Source organism: Canis aureus, chromosome 14 (assembly GCF_053574225.1).
Source record: "Canis aureus isolate CA01 chromosome 14, VMU_Caureus_v.1.0, whole genome shotgun sequence".
NCBI lineage: Eukaryota > Metazoa > Chordata > Mammalia > Carnivora > Canidae > Canis > Canis aureus.
Genome location: NC_135624.1, coordinates 63,233,947 through 63,255,452, shown reverse-complemented (window position 1 = coordinate 63,255,452; position 21,506 = coordinate 63,233,947). Strand labels below are relative to the sequence as shown.

Sequence of the window (21,506 nt, the reverse complement as noted above, 5' to 3'; positions counted from 1 at the left end):
ATATTATTTTAAAGATTTTATCTATCTATCTGTCTATCATCTATCATCTATCTATTTATTTTAGAGAGAGAGAGGGTGGAGGTGGGGAGGAACAGAGGGGGAAGGAGAGGGACAAGCAGACTCCATGATGAGTGAGGAGCCTGAGGTTGGCTCCATCTCACAACCCAGAGATTATGACCTGAGCTGAAATTGAGAGTTGGACACTTATGACTAAGCCACCCAGGTGCCCCTTTTAAAGACTTATTCATGAAAGAGAGAAAGGGAGAGAGAAAGAGAGAGAGAGAGAGAGAACAGGAATGCATGAGCCGGGGAAGGAGCAGAGGGAAAAGGAGAGAAAAAATCTCAAGCAGACTCCCCTGTGAGCATGAAGCCCTACCTGGGGCTTAATCTCTCATTGTGAGACTTGATCTCTTGACTCTGAGGTCATGCCTTGAGCTGAAACAAAGAGTTAGATTCTTAACTAACTGTCATCCAGGTGCCCTGATTTTTATAATATTATTGACTATATTGCCTATGCTGTACCTTTATTTATTTTATAACTGGATATTTGTACTTATTAATTACCTTCACCTATTTCATCCATCCTCCCTTTCTCCCACCTCCCCTCTGACAACCACCAGTTTGTTGTCTGTATTTAAGAGTTTGTTTTTTTGTTTGTTTATTTGGATTTCATATAAGTGAAGTCATATAGTATTTGTCTTTCTTTGACTTATTTCATTTAGCATAATATCCTTTAGGTCCATCCATGTTGTTCCAAGTGGCAGGATCTCATTCTTTGTTATGGATGAGTAATATTTGAATACATATACACGCACTCTCTCACCCCACATCTTCTTTATCCGTTCATCTATCAATGGATACTTGAATTGCTTTCATATCTTGACTATTGTAGATAATGCTACAGTAAACATAGGAGTGCATATATCTTTTCAAATAAGTCTTTTCATTTTCTTCGGGTAAATGGTAGTGAAATTACTGGATCACATAATATTTATATTTTTAATTTTTGAGGAACCTCAGTACTGTTTTCCATAGCAGTTGCACTAACTTACATTCCCACTAACAGTGCATGAGGGTTTCCTTTTCTCCACATTCTTGCCAATGTTTGTCTTTTTTTTTTTTTAATGTTTGTCTTTTTGATACTAGCTATTTTGCTTTGTGTGAAGTGATATCTCATTGTAGTTTTAATTTGCATCTCCCCAATAATGAGTGATGTTGAGCATCTTTCAGAGTCTGTCGGCCATCTGTATGTCTTCTTTGGAGAAATGTTCATGTCTTCTGCCCATTTTAAATTGGATTACTTTATTTATTTTATTATTTTTTTGGTGTTGAGTTATACTCCTTTATTGGATATATTTTGCAAATATCTTCTTCCATTCAGTAGTTGCCTTTTGGTTTTGTTGATGGTTTCCTTTGCTTTCCTTCTTAATTTGGTATCCTCTCCAAAGTTTATTTTTGTTTTTCTTTCTCTTAGTTGAGGAGACATATCCATAAGTATGTTGCTAAGACTGATGTCCAAGACATCACATTTACAGGTGAGATGTTACCATAGTTTAGATTGGCATAGTAAACCCATAAAAATATCCCTCTAGCCTCAGCCTCCAAGGCCCACTAACTGTATCAAATTCCCCTGCAATCAATAAAGAATTAAGGCTTCTCTGAACTTTAGTTTTTCAATCATATTCAGACTTGTTTCTCATGACCATGTATATCTCAGGTTCAAAGTTGGACATAGAAGCATAAAATTCACCAAATCTCTACCAAGCTTTTACCAAGTATGTTGTGTTTTTACATGTATTGTATGCTTTCTAAGGGAATGCTAAGTACACTTACTTGGTGAAGAACATTTTGTTGTGGGAGTTTGAACATTATGGTCTGAACCTGAGACCATTGTTGCTAATAGAGCCCAGTAGATGTTGTAGCCCCTTTGTTACAGTATCAGTCATGATCCCATCAAGAGATACAGATAACACCAGTTATTTTTAATAAAGAGAATTTATTATCAAATATCTTTAGGCATTACAAGTTATTAACTTGGTAATTGAATAGATAAAGTGAGAACACTAAGGTGCCATGGAGATAGAAAGAAGCTAGTACTCCTAAGGCTAAGGGAAGAAAGATAATGTTTGGAGTTATAAAAACTTAGAAGCTTGCAGGAGAGGTCTCAGGATATGAAACACAAATGCAAATGCAAAGATCCTAAAAGAACATACAGGAAAGAGTTATGGCTGGATTTAGAAGTGACAGATCACTTTCTGCTCCCATCTCATGGCCTGAAATTTAGGCACATGGTCACACCTCATTGAAAGAGGATTGGGAGATATAATCTAGCTGTATGTCCAGAAAGAAAAGGGAAGTGGATTTTCCTATGACACCGTAGAGTTTCTGCTATAATCTGAATTGACATTTAAACTCCTCTGCTCACTTTAAGAGTTCTCTAAGAGATTTGACATTCCCTCAAGATGACTCTTTTGAATAAATGTTTCCATAAAAGCCCCTTTGATCAATATTTGTGCAGAATTTTCCTGGATATTTGTGAATTTCTTAAGCCCACTGTTTAATGATATGATTCTTCAAGAGCAACTTGGGACAGTTGGACAGATAGGAAATATTCTAAAGACCTGACCATCTTTATGTTGCTACATCCATATTGTTTGTAATTGGCAGTGTTGAATGACATCACAGTAGAACATAAGCCATTTGGAGAGGCACCTTCAGAAGGTGACTATTATGAAGTAAACATTATCCAGCATTACTGTCAGTGAGTGAAATAAGGAGTACTTAACAAGGAACCAAAGTGAGATTATTTTTTTATCCTTGTAAGTAGATTTAGCAAGGGTCCTGTGTACTCAGGATAACAAGAATGGTTTTATACACGGTGTTTTCCTTATGTTATTATATCTTTTTGGCTTGAGGTTTAATTCTGTTTTCATTTACAAAATTTTTGAGATTTTAATTTGCATGTTTGTAAAGATGAGTGATTTATACTTTTGCTCTTGGGCTGTTTACAATACAGAGGAGAGAGTGTAGGTAAAATGGACTTACTGTAGTAAATGGCAGGATTATGTAGCCTATCCAGACAGCATATGTTTTTGAGCTTCTGCAGAAGTTTCATTGACCTAGGAGTGGGAGCAGAGAAAGTGGACAGTGGGAGTTAGTGATAACAAAAGATAAAGATGGAAATGTTAGAAATTGTAAGCATTGTGTAAAGAATATGGATCTACTTGAGTTGGAATCCTGACTTTGCCACTAATGAGATGTTTGTTCTTAGCCAAGTTATTTTAGCTCTTTGAGCCTCATCTCAAGAAGGAAAATATAAAACCTGTATTGTAGAGCAGTACACACACACACACACACACACGTAGTTGAATCTTGAACAACATGGATTTGAACTGAACAGATACACTTTTACATAAATTATTTATAGTACAGTACTGTAACTATACTTCCCTTATTATTTCCTTAATAGCATTTTCTTTTGTCTAGCTTACTTTATAAGAATATAATATATAATACATATAAAATATATATTAATTGTTTATATTATTGGTAAGGTTTCTAGTCAACAGTTGAATATTAGTAGTTAAGTTTTTGGGGAGTCAAAAGTTATATGTAGATTTTAGACTATGTGGGGCTTGGTGCCCTTAACTCTCATGTTGTTCAAGGGTCAACTTTTTATACTTAATCTATTTTAATCTGTCTTTTGGTATATGTATTTTTCAGTAAATTTCAAACATGTAAAAGGTTTATAATACTTGGTAGTTAGTATTAAGTGTTGTAGTCAATTTATTAGTAACTCAAAAATATTCACTGATGTCTCTATAATTTTTTCAACATTAAGATCCAGGCAGAAAATGGATATAAGTAAATTCCAAATGGCAATCATACACTGAAAAATCAGGAGGACATAAATTGATATTGTGATATATATATATTTTTTTTATGATAAGCACTCAGTGAGAGAGAGAGAGAGAGAGGCAGAGACATAGGCAGAGGGAGAAGCAGGCTCCATGCACTGGGAGCCTGATGTGGGATTCGATCCCGGGTCTCCAGGATCGCGCCCTGGGCCAAAGGCAGGCGCCAAACCGCTGCGCCACCCAGGGATCCCCGATATTGTGATATTTATAGTGATATTGAAGAAGATATTCAGTAGAGGGAAAGGAAGGGAAATTTAGAAAGACAGGAAAATGGGCCAAAGAGGAGGTTCTAAAGTCCCAGATTTGAAATAAAGGAATTTTATTTGTATCTGAGAGAATGATTTTCTGGTGATGGGCTAAAGAGATTGTATCAGCCTTTCACTGTGTCAAGTCTCTATTATGAGCAAGTGTTCTTCTATCTTGGGGTTTTCCCTTGCATCATAAACTAACCAAACCTGGCTTCTTCCTCACAATAGCCTATAGAAATGCTCTTTATCCCACTCACTATAAACTATATGTCTCCAGAAAATTTTGCTTTCTGTCTTCAGCCATATCCAGATCCTTTCACTACTGTCCTTATTTAATGATTCTTTAAAATCCTCTTTTACCAATACAATATTAGATAGATAGTGGTCTGCTATCTATTGACTGTATCCCCTATTCCTTGTTTCCTGTCTTTCTTTTGTGTTGGTGAAGGTTCTGTTCAAGAAAATAAACCATTCTTTCACATAGAAAGGGAGTCCGTACAGATAGCTATGTTTTAGTAAGCATTGGAAAGAGTGATTGAAGCAGTGACAGTTACGGGGCTTCCACTGTCTATTGACCCGAAGACTGTAGGGTTATAGTTGTGATTCAGAGAGCACAAAGATGCACCTGCTGCTACCATTATAGCTCAACTGCTTTATACCCATGAGGCAACACCCAGACACTTCTAACAGCTTTGCTCTTGCTTGCCAGTAATCCTACCAGCAAAAAGATGGCTTTTGTCCTATTTCTGTCTTCTAAATGTCATGTAAATGTTTCCCAATGGATTGAATCCAATCACATTCAGAATAGCAGCTGTGTCTTGGAAATCTAATTTTTAGTTTTTTCCTCTTCTGATACATAAAAGGTTACATATAAATTGCTGGGAATTGAAGACAAGCAACAATAAAGTATATTGAATACACTCCTCATGTCTTTGTAGATTTTGTTGTTGTTGTCCAGCTTTGGTTATATAGTCCATTTTTATAATCTTTTTCTTGTATACCCTCATGGACCATGTCCATACTCAGTGCTCGGAAACCTTGATTTGACTTGATGGCCCACTGAAATAAAATATAGATGATAAGTTCAATAACTGGTTCAGCAAATGATTTCTTAAAAGGCACTATAGTGCCCCTTTCAGTGCTCATGTACCCCTCCTCATGCAGAAACAGTTTAAAGTCAGTTCTGGGTTCTGTGATCTGGTAGATATTTCAGTCTACATTGGCTGTTGAGACTTCCAAAATTTGGGTATGCCTATATAAGAAAGAAGGGAACTGCCAGAAAGTCACTTATTCCACATTTTCTTCATTTCTGTGTATTGATTTATTTGCTTGTTCACACATTTGATAATAATACAAAGTAGGAGTATACTTAGCCAAGTCTGAGCTGTCATTATATCCAATTTGTAAACTTGCATCAGCCTTTGTGGTATAACTTAGCTTATATATAACCAAATTCCTTGAATAGCTCCTCTTCTCCAGCTATCTTTCTGCCATTCTTCCCTGGCAATACGGGGATCCTGGTTGAACTCAGTCCTCTCATTTATTCTGCTCTTGCCTACATCATGTCTGCTCAGTATCTCTACTTAGAAATTGTTATAGGTCGATTTCTACGGATGTGCCCCTAAAGATTAGTATTTAATCAAATACTAATGTAGATACTGCTGCAAAAGGACTTTTTAGATGTTATTGAGATACAGATCTTTATAGAGAGCTTATCCTGGAACATTTTGGTAGGCTCAATCTAATCATGTGAGCTCTTAAAAGTATATATATTTCTCTGAGTATGGTCAGAGATGTGGAGAAGAGTGAGGCAGAAGAGATGTATAGGAGAGATTAATGAACCTTGGAACATTCTTCTCTAGAGTCTCCAAAAAGGAATGCAGCTCTGCCAATAACCTTGACTTCAGACTTGTGAGACTCCAAGCAGAGAAAGTAGTTGAGCCCTGCTATTTCATGGACTTCTGGTTCATAGAAATGTAAGATTATGCATTCGTATTAAGATGCTAAATTTGTGGTAATAGTGTTATTCCAGTAATATAAAATCATACAGAATTTAAAGATGTCAAATTTAACATATTCAGTGCAGAAGTATGATATTCCAAGCCTTTACCGTGTTGAGTCTTCTCCACTCTTACCTCTCTCACTAAATGACACCATTATTCACATGCTTGCTTGGGCCCAGAATATAATTATTTCTAGATTATTACTTTTCCTTTAAAACCCAGGTCCAGATTAAGTACTTTGAATATTTTTAAGCTGTTTCTATGTCTGACCATTAACCTGTTTCTATATCTGCCCGCTTCTTCTCTTCTCGATTTAATCAAACTTGATTCCACTCTAGTCAAGCCCCCACCTTTGATTCCAGGATTCTTTAAATAGCCTCTATTCTTGTTCGCTCTATGGTGTGGTACTCATAGAGCAGCCAGAGGGATAAAGTTTTGAAAATGTTAATTAGATAATGTTATTCTTTTATTTAAAGCTCTAATGACCTCAGATACATTTAGAATAAAATTTAAATCCTAGGTCATTTATGATGTAGTCTGTCTCTGCCTTCTTGGTATTTTTTCACTTCAACTCTCCTCCTTTCTCACTAAGTGTGAGTCACATTGACATTCTCCTGGTGCTCTTGCAAAAAGCATTCACTGCTATTTCAGACCTTTCTATGGTGGATCCTTTCTCCCTTCAATACTCTTTTTTTTAGATCTCTGAAAACTTTACTTCTTAACACTCTTCAAGCCTTTGTTTAAATACTGCTTTATCAGAGAGGTTCTTTCTTATTATCTCAACGTTTTATTTGTTATAAAACAAATCTCTCTTTACCTTTCTCTTTATTTTTCAGAGCACTTCTCTCTTCTTACATATATGTGTGTTAACTTTTTTTTTTGGTCATACTACAGTGGAAGCTCCATGAAGGTAGTGACTTTGACTGCCTTCCTTATTGCTAATTCCTCAACTACTGAAACATATTCTGTATCATAGTAGATTCTCAACAACTATCTATGGGATTAAAGATAACATTAAACACATATAAACAAATTTATGCTTACATTAGATATCTTTGAGAAATTTTGATTCATGTGTCTGGTGACCATGTGAGTAGTTGTGGCCTGGATGGAAAATGGAGTTTTATACTTTAACAGTCAAAAATGTATGAAAGATACAGCTCTCAGGATATAATAAGGCCATTTCCAAAATACTTTTTAAAATCTTTCTTCTTTCTTTTCTTTCTTTTCTTTCTTTTCTTCTTTCTTCTTTCTTTCTTTTTCTTCGAGTTCAATTTGCCAACATATAACACTCGGTGCTTATCCCACCAAGTGCCCCCCTCCCCAGTTACCTCAACCCCCAGCCCACCTCCTTTTCCACTACCCCTTGTTCTTTACTTTTGATTAAAACCTTAATGGTTGGAAGCAAAGGAAGCTTTTTGGAGTCTCAGCCATCAGCCTTTTATTATTAATGTCTGAAATCATCATCTATCTCTTCCTTAGCTTGGAAAATGAGTTTTCATGTCAAATTCCAAGACTTGTGCCCCATATTTAATTTAAATTTTTTTGATTTACTAGAGAGACATTTCTATTCTGGAATTGAGTGGATTAATATGAAAGCTTTTTTATAATTAATGATCAGGTGGTACTTAGGAATATTTCAGGGGAATGCTGTGGGGAGACCTAAGATTATTTAATTTAAATATCTATTAACATATTATTTTGTGTTTGGTAGTTGTATGGTGGATTGTGGTCAAGGGGGCCTATTTTCCAGTTCTATCACCCTAAGTATAAGTCTAGATATCTTGCTGTATTTTTCCCTAATTATGTGCTTCACTTCATGTTATAAGGCCAGGCTTCTGGCAGCACTAATTTTCACTGGGGTGGAAAACGGGGGGATAAACTGTTGGCACTCATGATAACACTGGTGGTTTCATATTATGGCCCAACTTTTTATTTTCACTTTGTTGTCATATTTGTGTGGATTGTTTTGTAGTTTCTTTTTAAAATTATTCATCCCCAAATCTCAGAGCTTATGGAATATCTCATTTTCATCCAAAAAATGAAATAATTTTATCTAAAAAGTTCTGCTGACTTGTCTTTTGGGCAGTCGAAGTGATGGTTGTCTTCTGGGCAGTCGAAGCGATGGTTGTCTTCTGGGCAGTCGAAGCGATGGTTGTCTTCTGGGCAGTTGAAGCAGTGGTTGTCTTCTGGGCAGTTGAAGCAGTGGTTGTCTTCTGGGCAGTTGAAGCAGTGGTTGTCTTCTGGGCAGTTGAAGCAGTGGTTGTCTTCTGGGCAGTCGAAGCAGTGGTTGTCTTTTGGGCAGTCGAAGCAGTGGTTGTGGGGATGGTGGAGTCTGTTTGGGTGGTAGTGGCATCTATTGTGGTTGTAATGGAGCCTGTTGTAGTTTGTATTTGGGGTACAGGAATAAAGGGAATATGTGGGATGAATGGAGATCCAGGCAGATAAGGCCTTGGTTGGAAAGGTAGATATGAATAACCTGGGCCATAAGGTGGAGGAGGAGGTGGAATTCTTCCGGGGCCATAAGGTGGAGGAGGGGGTGGAATTCTTCCAGGGCCATAAGGTAAAGGAGGGGGTGGAATTCTTCCCATGCCATAAGGTGGAGGAGGGGGTGGAATTCTTCCAGGGCCATAAGGTGGAGGAGGGGGTGGAATTCTTCCAGGGCCATAAGGTAAAGGAGGGGGTGGAATTCTTCCAGGGCCATAAGGTGGAGGAGGGGGTGGAATTCTTCCAGGGCCATAAGGTGGAGGAGGGGGTGGAACAAATCCTAGACCAAAAGGAGGAGGAGGCGGCAGTGGCCTAGAAGGATATCGTCTCCTGGGACCACTGTGACTCTCAGTGGGCTGTGGGAAAACAGAAGTGAACAGTTTTTAATCGGGTATTTCAACGTCAAGCGAATGTCTACTGTCTGTGGCAGGCAGAATGCTAAGGCTGCTCCCAGGATTTCCGCTCCCTACTGGCATATACTGGCATGACCACACTGGGTGAGTTTTTTGAAATAGGTTCTACAGGTCAGACACAGATGTCAGAGAGATTTGAAGCTGCAGCATGTGCTCTTCTATTAGCTTTAAAGCAAAGAAACGTGGAGAAGACTACATGGAAGTAAATGGTAGTTGAGTAGCTGGAGCTAGGAGTGGCCCCATGCTTACAGCCCGCATTTAGAAAGTGGAGACCCCAGTCCTTTAAACAAGGGGCTGAATTCTGCCAACAGCCATGCAAATTTGAAAAGAAAACCCTAAGCTGCAGGAAAGAATATAGTTCTGACAGTACCTTTTTAGCCCTTTGGGACCCTGAACAGAGAATCCAACCAAGCCAAGGCCAGAGTCTGACCAAAGAAACTGTGAGATAATAAATGAATTTTTTAAAGCTACTAGTTTGTGGTAATTTGTTATATAGCAATAGAAAACTATTATATATGTATCTAAGTTCTTCAATACAGAATTTTAGACTGTGTAAAAGTAAGAGTTTCTCTTTCACCCTCTAAATGCTTAGGCTCTCAAATGAAAGCCGAGATAGTATTGATGGGAAAAAAAATTGTAGGTAAAATCCTATTCTGTGCTTTTGGTAGAGCCTGTCATTGGAATTAATTCCAAATGGGGAAACTATCTCTTATATCTTATTCAAGAGTTCAGGATTGTTTCAGGCTTTGAGCACAAAAACTGTGAAACATGTTATTGAGCATCTATTTTGTGCCGTACGCCAAAGTAGGAGCTGTGGGCATGCAAAAATGCTTCTTGTGAGTCTATAGACTAAGTAGCTACAGTACAAGGCAGTACAAAATGGCCCAAACAGAAGCAGAATGATATCCCCTAGAGCTTAATGCCTCTGCTATTTAGAGACTGTGTGATGTGGAATCCTTTTTGAGATTTTCTTCATCTGAAAAATGATGTTCATATAAGTACCTACCTTTTTTTTTTTAATATTTTTTTTTATTTATTTATGACAGTCACACAGAGAGAGAGAGAGAGAGAGAGAGGCAGAGACACAGGCAGAGGGAGAAGCAGGCTCCATGCACCGGGAGCCTGACGTGGGATTCAATCCTGGGTCTCCAGGATCGCGCCCTGGGCCAAAGGCAGGCGCCAAACCGCTGCGCCACCCAGGGATCCCCCCCCCTTTTTTTTTTTTTTTTTTTAAGATTTTATTTATTTATTCATGATAGACACACAGAGAGAGACAGAGAGGCAGAGACATAGGCAGAGGGAGAAGCAGGCTCCATGCACCGGGAGCCCGACGTGGGATTCGATCCTGGGTCTCCAGGATCGCGCCCCGGGCCAAAGGCAGGCGCCAAACCGCTGCGCCACCCAGGGATCCCTTTTTTTTTTTTTTTTAAAGAAATGGTAGTCATGTTTATTTCTGGGTGTTAAGATTAAGTATAATTTTAATTTTGTTTCAGTGACTTTGTAAAGTTTTGAAACCTTTTTATAGTTTATAATAAGAATCCCCCCTACCCCTGGTTTTTAATGAAGAAAATTCCAAAGATGCAGTACCCCACCCCTGCTGCCTGAAAGTTTGAGACAATTTTGAGGTTGTCTGAGATTTCAGGTGGGTCAGGTGTCTCAGATTCGAGTCAGATTTATTGTAAAACACTACCTATAAAGTGCTTAGGGTACTGGTTAGCTCAGATATTGTGCTCAATAAATGTTATATGCTACTATTTGTTATGTTAACACCTAGTATAGTGGTTACAATTTTTGAAAAGTGGATTTTAGAAATGAAAATAGTTGGAAAATAGTGAAGGAAACAAATACATTAGAAATTTAGAGTGATTATTTTTGGATAGAGGAAAGACTAAGGATCATGTAATTGGGAAGGCAGACTTTGTAAGGAAGCTGAAATAAGGTAGAACAGGGAGAAGAATGGGGGTAAACTAAGCCAGTGCTGTAGGGTATGAAAGCACAAGTCCTGCTCTGCTGAGGGTTTATTCAGGACACATGTCTGCGTTTCTTTCTTGCTGTCCCCCATCTTTTATTTGTTCATTTGGCACTTTGCCCTTGCAAAACCTAAACCTTAAACATTTTCTAAATCATCTGTCTCCCCGATTCCTAATTCCAGGTTTTTGAACAATGGCGGCAGATGTACCATCACAAACTTATGGTCCCTTAGCACTGCCCTGCAATCTTTTCAAGTGTCTTAAGGTTGACTAACCCTTATTCTGCAGAGGCCTATAATTTTCCACATTTATGCCAATTTTATTAGAGTTCTCTGCCTCTAAAAAGAAAAAAAAAAAAAAGGTTCTCTACCTGCTGCTGAGCCCTCAGCCACCCCACCAGTATAACTTTCCTCCTACTCCAAAACAATGCAAGCAGTTAGAAACAAACTTCACTACTTTACTGGCCACACACCAAAGTCATTAAAAATCTACATATTTCCTTTTCTTTTAGAACTATTCCCTCAGAGCTCTGTCACTTTTCCCTTTCCCCTTGCACTTCAATATTTGGCTTTTAACTGGCTTGTTTTCTTTAGAAAACAATCATCATTTATGTTCAATTTACTTTTTAAAAAAGATTCCACTTTCAACCGGGAATTCCTGTGTTGCTATCACTCTCTTTTCACCACTTTCCTTTATAGCAAAGCTATGTATTTGCAGCTAATTTCCTGTATTACTTGGTTTATGAACAATCCAGCTAAGACATAGATACCTTGAACCTAAATTTATTTATATTTTAATAAGATTAATAATAGTTACTTTATTAGATTTGTTTTGAGGATTAAGTGGGTTAATGTCTACAAAGCATTTGGAAAATTACCTATAACAGAATGAAGACTCAATGTTCTACTTACCCTCTCGTATACAAATGATATTCTATTCTACCCTTGTGTTTTTCTATATTTCAGTAGTTATTAATCATCGTGAATCTCATACAATTAAGTTGGTGAAAAGCCTATTTCTATTTAAACTGCTTATGCTGTGGGAATGAGGAGACATCTTGATGACCTGTGTGGCTCCCTTTCTTCTCCCTTTCAGAATGGGGCAAGGAGAAGATCAGCAGGTCTGTTAGATCAGGAAAGAACAGACTGATACTAGAGCTGAGCCCCAAAGACAACCTCATCCTTTTGAGGATAACTTTTATCTGATTAAGGAAATTTCCTTGAATCCTGTTTGCTAAGAGAGTTTTAAAAAAATGAACCTTAAATTTTATTAAAAAGTTTTTATATAATAAAAATAAACTGCTTATGCTAAATTTCTTATATTATTGGAACTCTAAGGTTTATTTTTCAAAAAACCCCAAACATTGTTTAGATAATCAAAGCCTGATCCTTTAAAATAAAGTGTTTCTTTTATATACTGAGACATATATTGAAAATCAGCTTTAAGATTGCATCAGTAAGACATAACCTTTTAAATATATTTAATTGGTTTATCAAAAATTATGTCACATTTATAATGCATGTAGAAGTAATGTGGTCAAGCTCAGACTGCCTGAATGATCTATTTAATTACCTGCTTTTATTCAAGTTTCTGAGAGTAGATGGGAGAAGAAGCACTGTTTCATGTTTCAGAATGATATAAATTTACATTGCCTGTTTTGTAGGAGTTGTAGTCTTCTGAAAAAATGTTTTTTCCCTTCCATTTGATTTTTGATTTTTAATAGATTTTACAATTCCTTGGTAGAAATAACAGGGGTAGATTAATTTCAGTTTGAGAAGAGATTAATTCCATAGTTATTTTGAAATTATCATTCTAATGCTTAAAAAAAGCCCAGAAACCTGGGGCTTTTTTTTTTTTTTAAACCTGTGGCTTTTTAAAATCTCTTGCAACTTTGAATATTTAGGAGCTTTTGTGTTGCTTAACTCAATCCTTTATACATTATAGGTGTTAATATAAATGTCCGTAACTCCTGAGTCCATGGCAAAATGCATATTCCCTCCTCTAAGACACCCTTATTCATTCTGGGTTGAGGCCCAGAGTACTATATTTGAATAAGTGAGTTGGGCTACTTTGATGTAGGTGATACATGAACCCTATGTGGAGAAAAACTTTATTTTGAGTATCTCACTTTATAGATAAGGAAAAAGTCCTAGTGAAATTAAAAAACATATTCAAGGATATTCATATAGTGTCTTTAAGTATATTGGATCAAAAATTTGAAGTAAACTTGTCTACTTGTGAAATTATTAATATATGAGGACCCACATCTATACATGTCTGTATAATGCAGTCTGATATCATGGATCTAAATTGTCCAGTGCCTCAGTCGGTTAAGTGTCCAACTCTTGATTTTGACTCAGGTCATGATCTCAGGGTTATGAGATGGAACCCTGCTCAGCATTAAATCTGCTTGAGATTCTCTTTCTCCCTCTCCCTCTCCCTTTGCCCTTTCCCCCACTCATTCTCTTTCTCTGTAAATAAATATTAATAAAAATGTCCAGTATGGTAGCTCTAAGCCATGTGTGCCTATTTAAATTAAATTAGACTTTAAAGCACTAGAACTGTGTTTCATCAATGATTGATGCTACTAATATATAAGAAAGGGTAACATTAAAACATGTAAAAAGAAATCTGAATTAAAATTTGTGAGAAAAAATGTGAAAACATGATTGATGAGACTTACCAAGAAACATGTTGCAAGAGCCAAAAGGCCCATGATCAGGCATAGTGGTTTCATTCTTACTATTACCCCTGAAAGTAAGCACAATGAATGGCTGATCAGCATTCCTTTAAAGAAAAAAAAATATTATTTGGAATGTATTCCAACTCTGTTTATGACCTAGTACAGGAGTAGTACTGTAGCATTTTAAGAAATTTGCCTAGTGTTATTTTGGAGCAATATTGGTAGGCTTATAACATTTAACTATAAAATGGTGGAATTAGTTTTCACTTTTGACTTGTAAATGAACACTGGAGGTAATGTCAAAAGGTTGTTCTTAAAGTGTTTTACTCAATGGAAGCTTTGATGACTAAAGTTTTTGCTTTCAGAAGTAACCACTTTGAAATGGTACCTTTTTGTATTTGAACATCTTGGTATTATTACATAGTGGTTGCATTATTTTATAGATTTCTGCAGGCTTATGTTTGAGGTATTGATGTTTTAACTAGATCATATGTTTTTAATTTAATTTCTTGGGGCATCTCAAAAATAAGGAAAGGAAAAGAACCACCCGGTTGGATGTAGTTTAAAGAAAAATTATCACATAATATATATCCTAGTTTTAACAATAATCCAAGTTATTTTAGTCTATGATGAGCAGTTTCTAATTCTAAAAATTCATATATGATACATCAAAGATCAGGGAAGAGAAAAGAGAGGTGTCTAAGTATTTTACTCTCAATAGGTCTTAAATTTACAATATATTTCAAGTATATGCTAGCCTGAGTTCTGGGAAAGTGACTCAATGCACCTTTATGCAGACTGGTTTTCTGACAAGTTCTGACCATTGGTTAAATGTATTGGTTGAACAGTCCTAATCTTGAAAGAATCCTAGGGACAAAATTTCAGTGAATATTTTATTAAATGTGCATATGGTCATTTCTTTAAGCATCCCTTTTCCTATGACACATTTTTATAAAAAGTTAAAAAGCAAAACCAATAATAAAAATATATTGTAGAATATAGTTCTTTCAGAGTTATATCTGTGTTGGTATTCCAGCCAATATGAAGTTCAAAAGCATTAAGGTACATCATAGGGAAAAGTAATTGGATGGATTTATTGTTCCAAGTGCCCAGCATTTACTCTGACATACAGAATTTCCTAAAATTTCTTAAAATTCAATGCATATTATGACTTACCAAATTTCCTGTAAGGTATATATTATTCCTTTGGTGAAAATGAATGTTCTATAAAAAGCCCATTAAGATGGCATCTCTGAAAGTCTGAGAACAATTTGATGTTCAGAGTAAGAGTTCTTCAGTTCATATTCCATGTACCTACCGTTGTGTGAGAGAATTCTTGGGGCTGATTATTCCACTGGTCACAATGACTCCTGCCAATTAGGTGACAAATGCAGGAGGGAGCAAGAAATCTCAACTCTTATATATACTGGAGTGGATTTCTGTGATAATAAAGGTAAGACTAAGTTGGAAGATAAAATAACTTGTGGGTTGATGTTCTTTAAACAAAAGACGGGAAAGTTGTTGTTGCCAGTTTTGCAATCTTTTTTCTGCATGTTTTTTTTTCATTTCGGAGGAGCTTTGACCCATTCAATATTTGGTGTTTTCTGAGGAAACATATCACACAAAGAGTCATAATGTCTTTTTGTCTTAATAAAATAACCTAGAGCTTGTGGTGCACCATTGCCTCTGTTTTAAAAAACAAGCATAAGCTGTTTTATTTCAAGTAATTTTAATGGGTCAGTTTTTGTTATGTGTTACTATCACCATATTTCCAATTTTATCTAAAAGCTAGCTGCATTATGTGGGAAATTTAAAAAATCACATTGTTTTAAAATTGAACTCAGTAAAAAGTCTAGAGACTTTGTTGGGAAAAACCTAGAATTATTATTTTTCTATTTCTTTTTATATTATTTAATAAATTTTTAAAAGGACATTTCATCTAAGTAGATAATTTTTTTGCTGTAAGGTTGTTCATAATATCCTTTATTAAAATTCCAATTAGTTAATGTATAGTGTAATATCACTTTAAGGTGTAGAATTCAGTGATTCATCATGTATATACAACATCCACAAGTACCCTCCTTAATACCCATCACCCATTTAGCCCATTTCCCACCCACCTCTCTCTCAGTTTGTTCTCCGTAGTTAAGAGTCTTTTATGGTTTGCTTCTCTTTCTCTTTTTCCCTTCTCTTTTTTTCCTCTCCCTCCATGTTCATCTCTTTTATTTCTTAAATTTCACATATAAGTGAAATCATGTGGTATTTGTCTTTCTCTGACTGACTTGTTTCACTTATCATAATATACTCTAGCTCCATCCATGTCGTGGCAAATAACACACCTAGAATTAAAATTAGAGGCCATTACTAAATAGATGTTGCTAAATATCACATACTTAGTATTGTGGCCAGTTATGTACAGGGTACGTCAAATATATTGCTTGATTGTTTGGACCACTGTGCTATATCTTGTGGGTTTCATGTTTCTATTTTCTCTTTCAACTGAAATAATGAGATTGTATTACTCCTTTATACTTGGGCATTTTCACATATCTGGTCCTATATATTATTTCTTCCATTTATAGAACATTGGCTTAGTTTAGTAAATGTTTTTGAAAGATGAGAAAAATGAATTCCAGGGTAAAGATTTGATCTGAGATTTGAAAATAGCAAGAAAAAAAATATCTAGTGGTAGCCAAGATTCATGCAGTTTTTCAGCCTTAACTGTGTCTGTAATTATTGCAAGATATTTATTTGAAAGATCCTTAAATGGACATTTTTAAGGATGTTTCCTTTGCTAATGAAGAATTTAAACAGTAGTCTGATACTGTATTTTAAAGTTACATTGGTGGGGCACTTGGGTGGCTCAGTCAAACATCTGCCTTTGGCTCAGGTTACGATCATAGGGTCCTGGGATTGGGCCCCACATTGGGCTCCCCACTTGTTAGGGAATCTGCTTCTCCCTCTGCCTCCCCCCCCCCACTTGTGCTCTCTCACTGAAAAAAATAAATAAAATCTTAAAAAAATTAATTTACATTGGTGCTTGCTATTAACTTGAGAAATTTAATTTAACAAAAAATATGGTGACATGTTAAAGTTTTTGATTGTTGGGAAATTAAACAGATATTTTTATTTTGAGGTGGTTATTTACATTAAAGCTACAGCTTTGGGCAACCCTTTCAGGACTTGTACTATCACTTTACTATCATTCAGTAAATTTTGTAAAAAAAAAAAATCCACAGCTTTATATTATTTATAAACTCAGGCTTTAAGAAAAATTTTTCATATTTTAGGTCATAATACAATTTGTCCTTTTTTTTAATAAATTGTTACATGATAATATTATGGCTCTTATTTGTTAAGCCTTTACCATAGAGCATATGACAGGATGAAATGAGTTGTCATCATCTTTGTTTTACACATGGATGCTAATGAATCAACCTCTGCTCACTTCAGGTCTGAATACTGAGTTAACCAGTATTCAATGTTGCCTTCCAAATCTAAATAACCTTCATATACGTAACTAACATTATATGTTATAGTATGCTGCAGAGATTAATCAAGGGAAATTATGGTCAGGTCATTTTACTTCAAAGCCCAATACCAGATTTACTTGCTGGATAATATTGGACAAGTTATTTTACCTCATCGTGCCTCAATTCCTTAATTTGTAAGATGTGAATATTTCTAATTTTCATGTCACAGAGTTTAGTTATTCCTTTATTATTCCTTTATTAATTCATCTACTCATTCAACATTTATTGAATACCTGTTGGGTGTAAGACATAGTGCTAGTTGTTAAAGTCACGGAATATTTAAATGTTTAGTGTTTTAAAAATCTTTAGGGAGTCAAAAAATCTCTTTGAAGTCATAGATGGTGTAGGAACAAAGAAGCCCCACTTTGAGAGTTGATCTTAGTTATAAGTTTTTGTGCTTAATTTCATGGTCTTAAAATTTTTTTTGTACTAGATAGGTAGATTTTATTTCACACATCAAATAATTTTTAAAATGTATATATTGTTGAAGATAATTGACATATAGCCTTGTATTAGCTTCAAATGCACAACAGAATGATTCAGGATAATTTTTTTTGGATTTTTTTTATTGGGGTTCGATTTGCCAACATATAGTATAACACCCAGTGCTCATCCCATCAAGTGCCCCCCTCAATGCCCGTCACCCAGTCACCCCATCCCCCCACCAACCTCCCCTTCCACTACCCGTTTGTTTCCCAGAGTTAAGGGTCTCTCATGTTCTGTCATCCTCACTGATTTTTCCCACTCATTTTCTCTCCTTTCCCCTTTATTCTCTTTCACTATTTTTTATATTCCCCAAATGAATGCGACCATATAATGTTTGTCCTTCTCCGATTGACTAACTTCACTCAGCATAATACCCTCCAGTTCCATCCATGTTGAAGCAAATGGTGGGTATTTGTCGCTTCTAATGGCTGAGGAATATTCCATTGTATACATAGACCACAGCTTCTTTATCCATTCATCTTTCGATGGACACCGAGGCTCCTTCCACAGTTTAGCTATTGTCGACATTGCTGCTATAAACATTGGGGTGCAAGTGTCCTGCCGTTTCACAGCATCTGTATCTTTGGGGTAAATCCCCAGCAGTGCAATTGCTGGGTCATAGGGCACATCTATTTTTAACTCTTTGAGGAACCTCCACACAGTTTTCCAGAGTGGCTGTACCAGTTCGCATTCCCACCAACAGTGCAAGAGGGTTCCCCTTTCTCCGCATCCTTGCGAACATTTGTGGTTTCTTGTCTTGTTAATTTTCCCCATTCTCACTGGTGTGAGGTGGGATCTCATTGTGGTTTTGATTTGTATTTCCCTGATGGCAGGTGATGTGGAGCATTTTCTCATGTGCATGTTGGCCACGTCTATGTCTTCCTCTGTGAGATTTCTGTTCATGTCTTTTGCCCATTTCATGATTGGATTGTTTCTTGGGTGTCGAGTTTAATAAGTTCTTTATAGATCTTGGATACTAGCCCTTTATTTGATATGTCATTTGCAAATCTCTTCTCCCATTCTGTAGGTTGTCTTTTAGTTTTGTTGACTGTTTCTTTTGCTGTGCAGAAGCTTCTTATCTTGATGAAGTCCCAATAGTTCATGTTTGCTTTTGTTTCCCTTGCCTTCATAGATGTATCTTGCAAGAAGTTACATACTGTGGCCAAGTTCAAAAGGGGTGTTGCCTGTGTTCTCCTCTAGGGTTTTGATGGATTCTTGTCTCACATTTAGATCTTTCATCCATTTTGAATTTATCTTTGTGTATGGTGCAAGAGAGTGGTCTAGTTTCATTCTTCTGCATGTGGATGTCCAATTTTCCCAGCACCATTTATTGAAGAGACTGTCCTTTTTCCAGTGGGTAATCTTTCCTGCTTTGTCGAATATTAGTTGACTATAGAGTTGAGGGTCCATTTCTTGCAGAGCTGGATTGGTAGTCACATATTCTTTCAGTTTCTGCCTATCTTGGAAGCTCTTTATCTCTCCTTCTATTCTGAAGGAGAGCCTTGCTGGATAAAGTATTCTTGGCTGCATCTCATTTAGGACCCTGAATATATCCTGCCAGCCCTTTCTGGCCTGCCAGGTTTCTGTGGAGAGGTCTGCTGTTAATCTAGTATTTCTCCCTATATAAGTTAGGGATCTCTTATCTCTTGCTGCTTTAAGGATTTTCTATTTATCTTTGGAAGTTGCAAGTTTCACTATTAAATGTCGAGGTGTTGAATGGTTTTTATTGATTTTAGGGGGGGACCTCTCTATCTCCTGGATCTGAATGCCTGTTTCCCTCCCCAAATTAGGGAAGTTCTAAGCTATGATTTGTTCAAATATGCTTTCTGTCCCTCTGTCCCTCTCAGCACCCTCTGGAACCCCAAATAACATAGACTTTTCCTTCTGAGGCTGTCATTTATTTCCCTTAACCTTTCCTCATGATCTTTTAATTGTTTTTCTTTTTTTTCCTCAGCTTCCTTCCTTGCCATCAACTTGTCTTCTGTCACTCTTTCTTCTATCTCATTAACCCTCATCATTAGGACCTCCAGTTTGGATTGCATCTCATTTAATTGATTTTTAATATTGGGCTGATTAGATCTAAATTCTGCAGTCATGAAGTCTCTTGATTCCTTTATGCTTTTTTCCAGAGCTTTTCCAGTAGCTTTATAATTGTGCGTCTGAATTGGCTTTCTGACATTGAATTGTAATCCAGATTCTGTAAATCTGTGGGAGAGAGGACTGTTTCTGATTCTTTCTTTTGTGGTGAGTTCTTCCTTCTAGTCATTTTGCCCAATGCAGAGAGGCTAAAAACGAGTTGTACTGGAAAAAGGAAAAAAAAAAAAAAAAAAGAAAAAAAAAAAAAAAAAGAAAAAAAAAAAAAAAGGAGGGGTATCTTCTGGTTCTATATACTGTAAATCCCTCGACTTCCCCTGGAGCTTCCTAGTGCTCCTTGGTCCAGAACTTGCTCTTCCCCTGTCCTTCCAGCAGGTCTTCTGGGGCAGGGGCTGCTGTGCTGGTTTTCAGGTGTGTGCACCTGGGGGAGCTGCCCCACCCCCCCACCCCCCGCCGGGTGCCGGGCTCAGTGGTAGGTGTTGACCCCGTGAGGCCCCTGTTCCCTGGCGGCCCCGCCCCCCCAGGCACAGGGTGACCCCAGGAGGGACACCACCACCGGCGGCGGCCAGGTCCCCAGCCCTGGAGTCAGCTCCCCAGGAACCACCGCAGTCTCCCGGTCCGCAGGGGCCTGGGTGCTCCTGGGGCGGGGGGCGCTGCCCTGCACAGCTGGGGGCCCCGGGGCAGGAGCGTCCTCGCTGTCCTGGGCCCTCCCCGCCTCCGCCTGTCCCGGGGGGAGCGCAGGAGCCCGGCCGTGTCCCGGCGCCCTGGGGTCGGGGCCTGTGCCGCTGGTATCATGCTCCCCGGGCCGCGGCTCCCGAAGGCAGCAGGTGCAGCCCCCCCCCAGCCCCGCCCGACCCCGGCTTCTCCCCGAGGCCCCTCCAGCACCCCCGATCCCCGGCTTCTCCCCGAGCCACCCCCCGACCCCCGGCTTCTCCCCGAGGCCCCCCCAGCCCCCCCCGACCCCGGCTTCTCCCCGAGGCTCCTCCAGCCCCCGCCTGACCCCCGGCTTCTCCCCGAGGCCCCCCCAGCCCCCGCCCTCTCCCAGCTCGGCCGCGGGGTGCAGCCTCTCCCCGGGCCCCCTCCTCCGTGAGTGACCCTGGGAGCCCGGAGGCCCCGCGGCCCCTCCCGGTCCTGCCCGAGGTCCCCGCGAGCGCTTCTCCTTCTCCGCGGAGGAATCGGGGGTCGGTGAGGTTCCCGCTGCTCCGGGCGGGGCTCCCCTGTCCCGGGGGCTCTCCCGGGGCCTCAGCCCGGCTTCCCCCGGCCCCTCCCCCACTGGATTCTTTTTTTACTTTTTTTTATTTTTATTTTTCCGCCTTCTTACCTGTTAGAAGTGGAAACCCCTCTCTCTGTAGTGTTCCAGCTGTTCTCTCTGTAAATCTCAGGTCGGATTTGTAGGTGTTCAGGATGGTTTGAAAGTTATCCAGGTGAGTTCATGGGGCCAGGTGAGGTGAGGACCCCTACTCCTCCACTATCTTGCCCCACCCCCTGTCTTAAAAATTCTGACATAATTATGTGTAATAAAATGTATTACTGGTATGCTAAACTTAGGCCCTTGTTAGTTACTGAACAATTATAATGCCCAAATAGTGAAGATGATTCATCTCTAAATTAGCATAGAAAGTTCAATAAACTACTTTCTTGTCTGACAATAATTCAGTTTGTCAAAAGATAA

General features: G+C 38.2%; 1 protein-coding gene and 1 long non-coding RNA gene across 24 annotated transcripts in view; one reads left to right on the top strand and one right to left on the bottom strand.

Moving 5' to 3' along the window:
- The window catches only part of LOC144283748 (uncharacterized), a 55,537-nt gene extending 40,504 nt beyond the window's left edge, over positions 1–15,033 (bottom strand). Inside the window, exons 1-2 of one of the 2 annotated variants that reach the window (XM_077848269.1) lie at positions 14,898–15,033; positions 13,722–13,825 (exon numbers count right to left, since the gene is read on the bottom strand). The gene's annotated coding sequence lies outside the window, so the exon portion shown is untranslated. The remainder of the gene's footprint in view (positions 1–13,721; positions 13,826–14,897) is intronic. The other variant, XM_077848270.1, reaches the window with a different exon arrangement.
- LOC144283752 (uncharacterized) overlaps positions 2,691–21,506 on the top strand; it is an 89,989-nt gene continuing 71,173 nt past the window's right edge. For 11 of the 22 annotated variants that reach the window (XR_013352307.1, XR_013352314.1, XR_013352313.1 and 8 more), the window contains exon 1: positions 15,066–15,174. This is a non-coding gene — a long non-coding RNA (uncharacterized LOC144283752). Of the gene's footprint in view, positions 2,820–6,027; positions 6,142–15,065; positions 15,175–21,506 lie in introns of those variants that run through there. The other 11 variants (XR_013352306.1, XR_013352319.1, XR_013352323.1 and 8 more) reach the window with 6 other exon arrangements.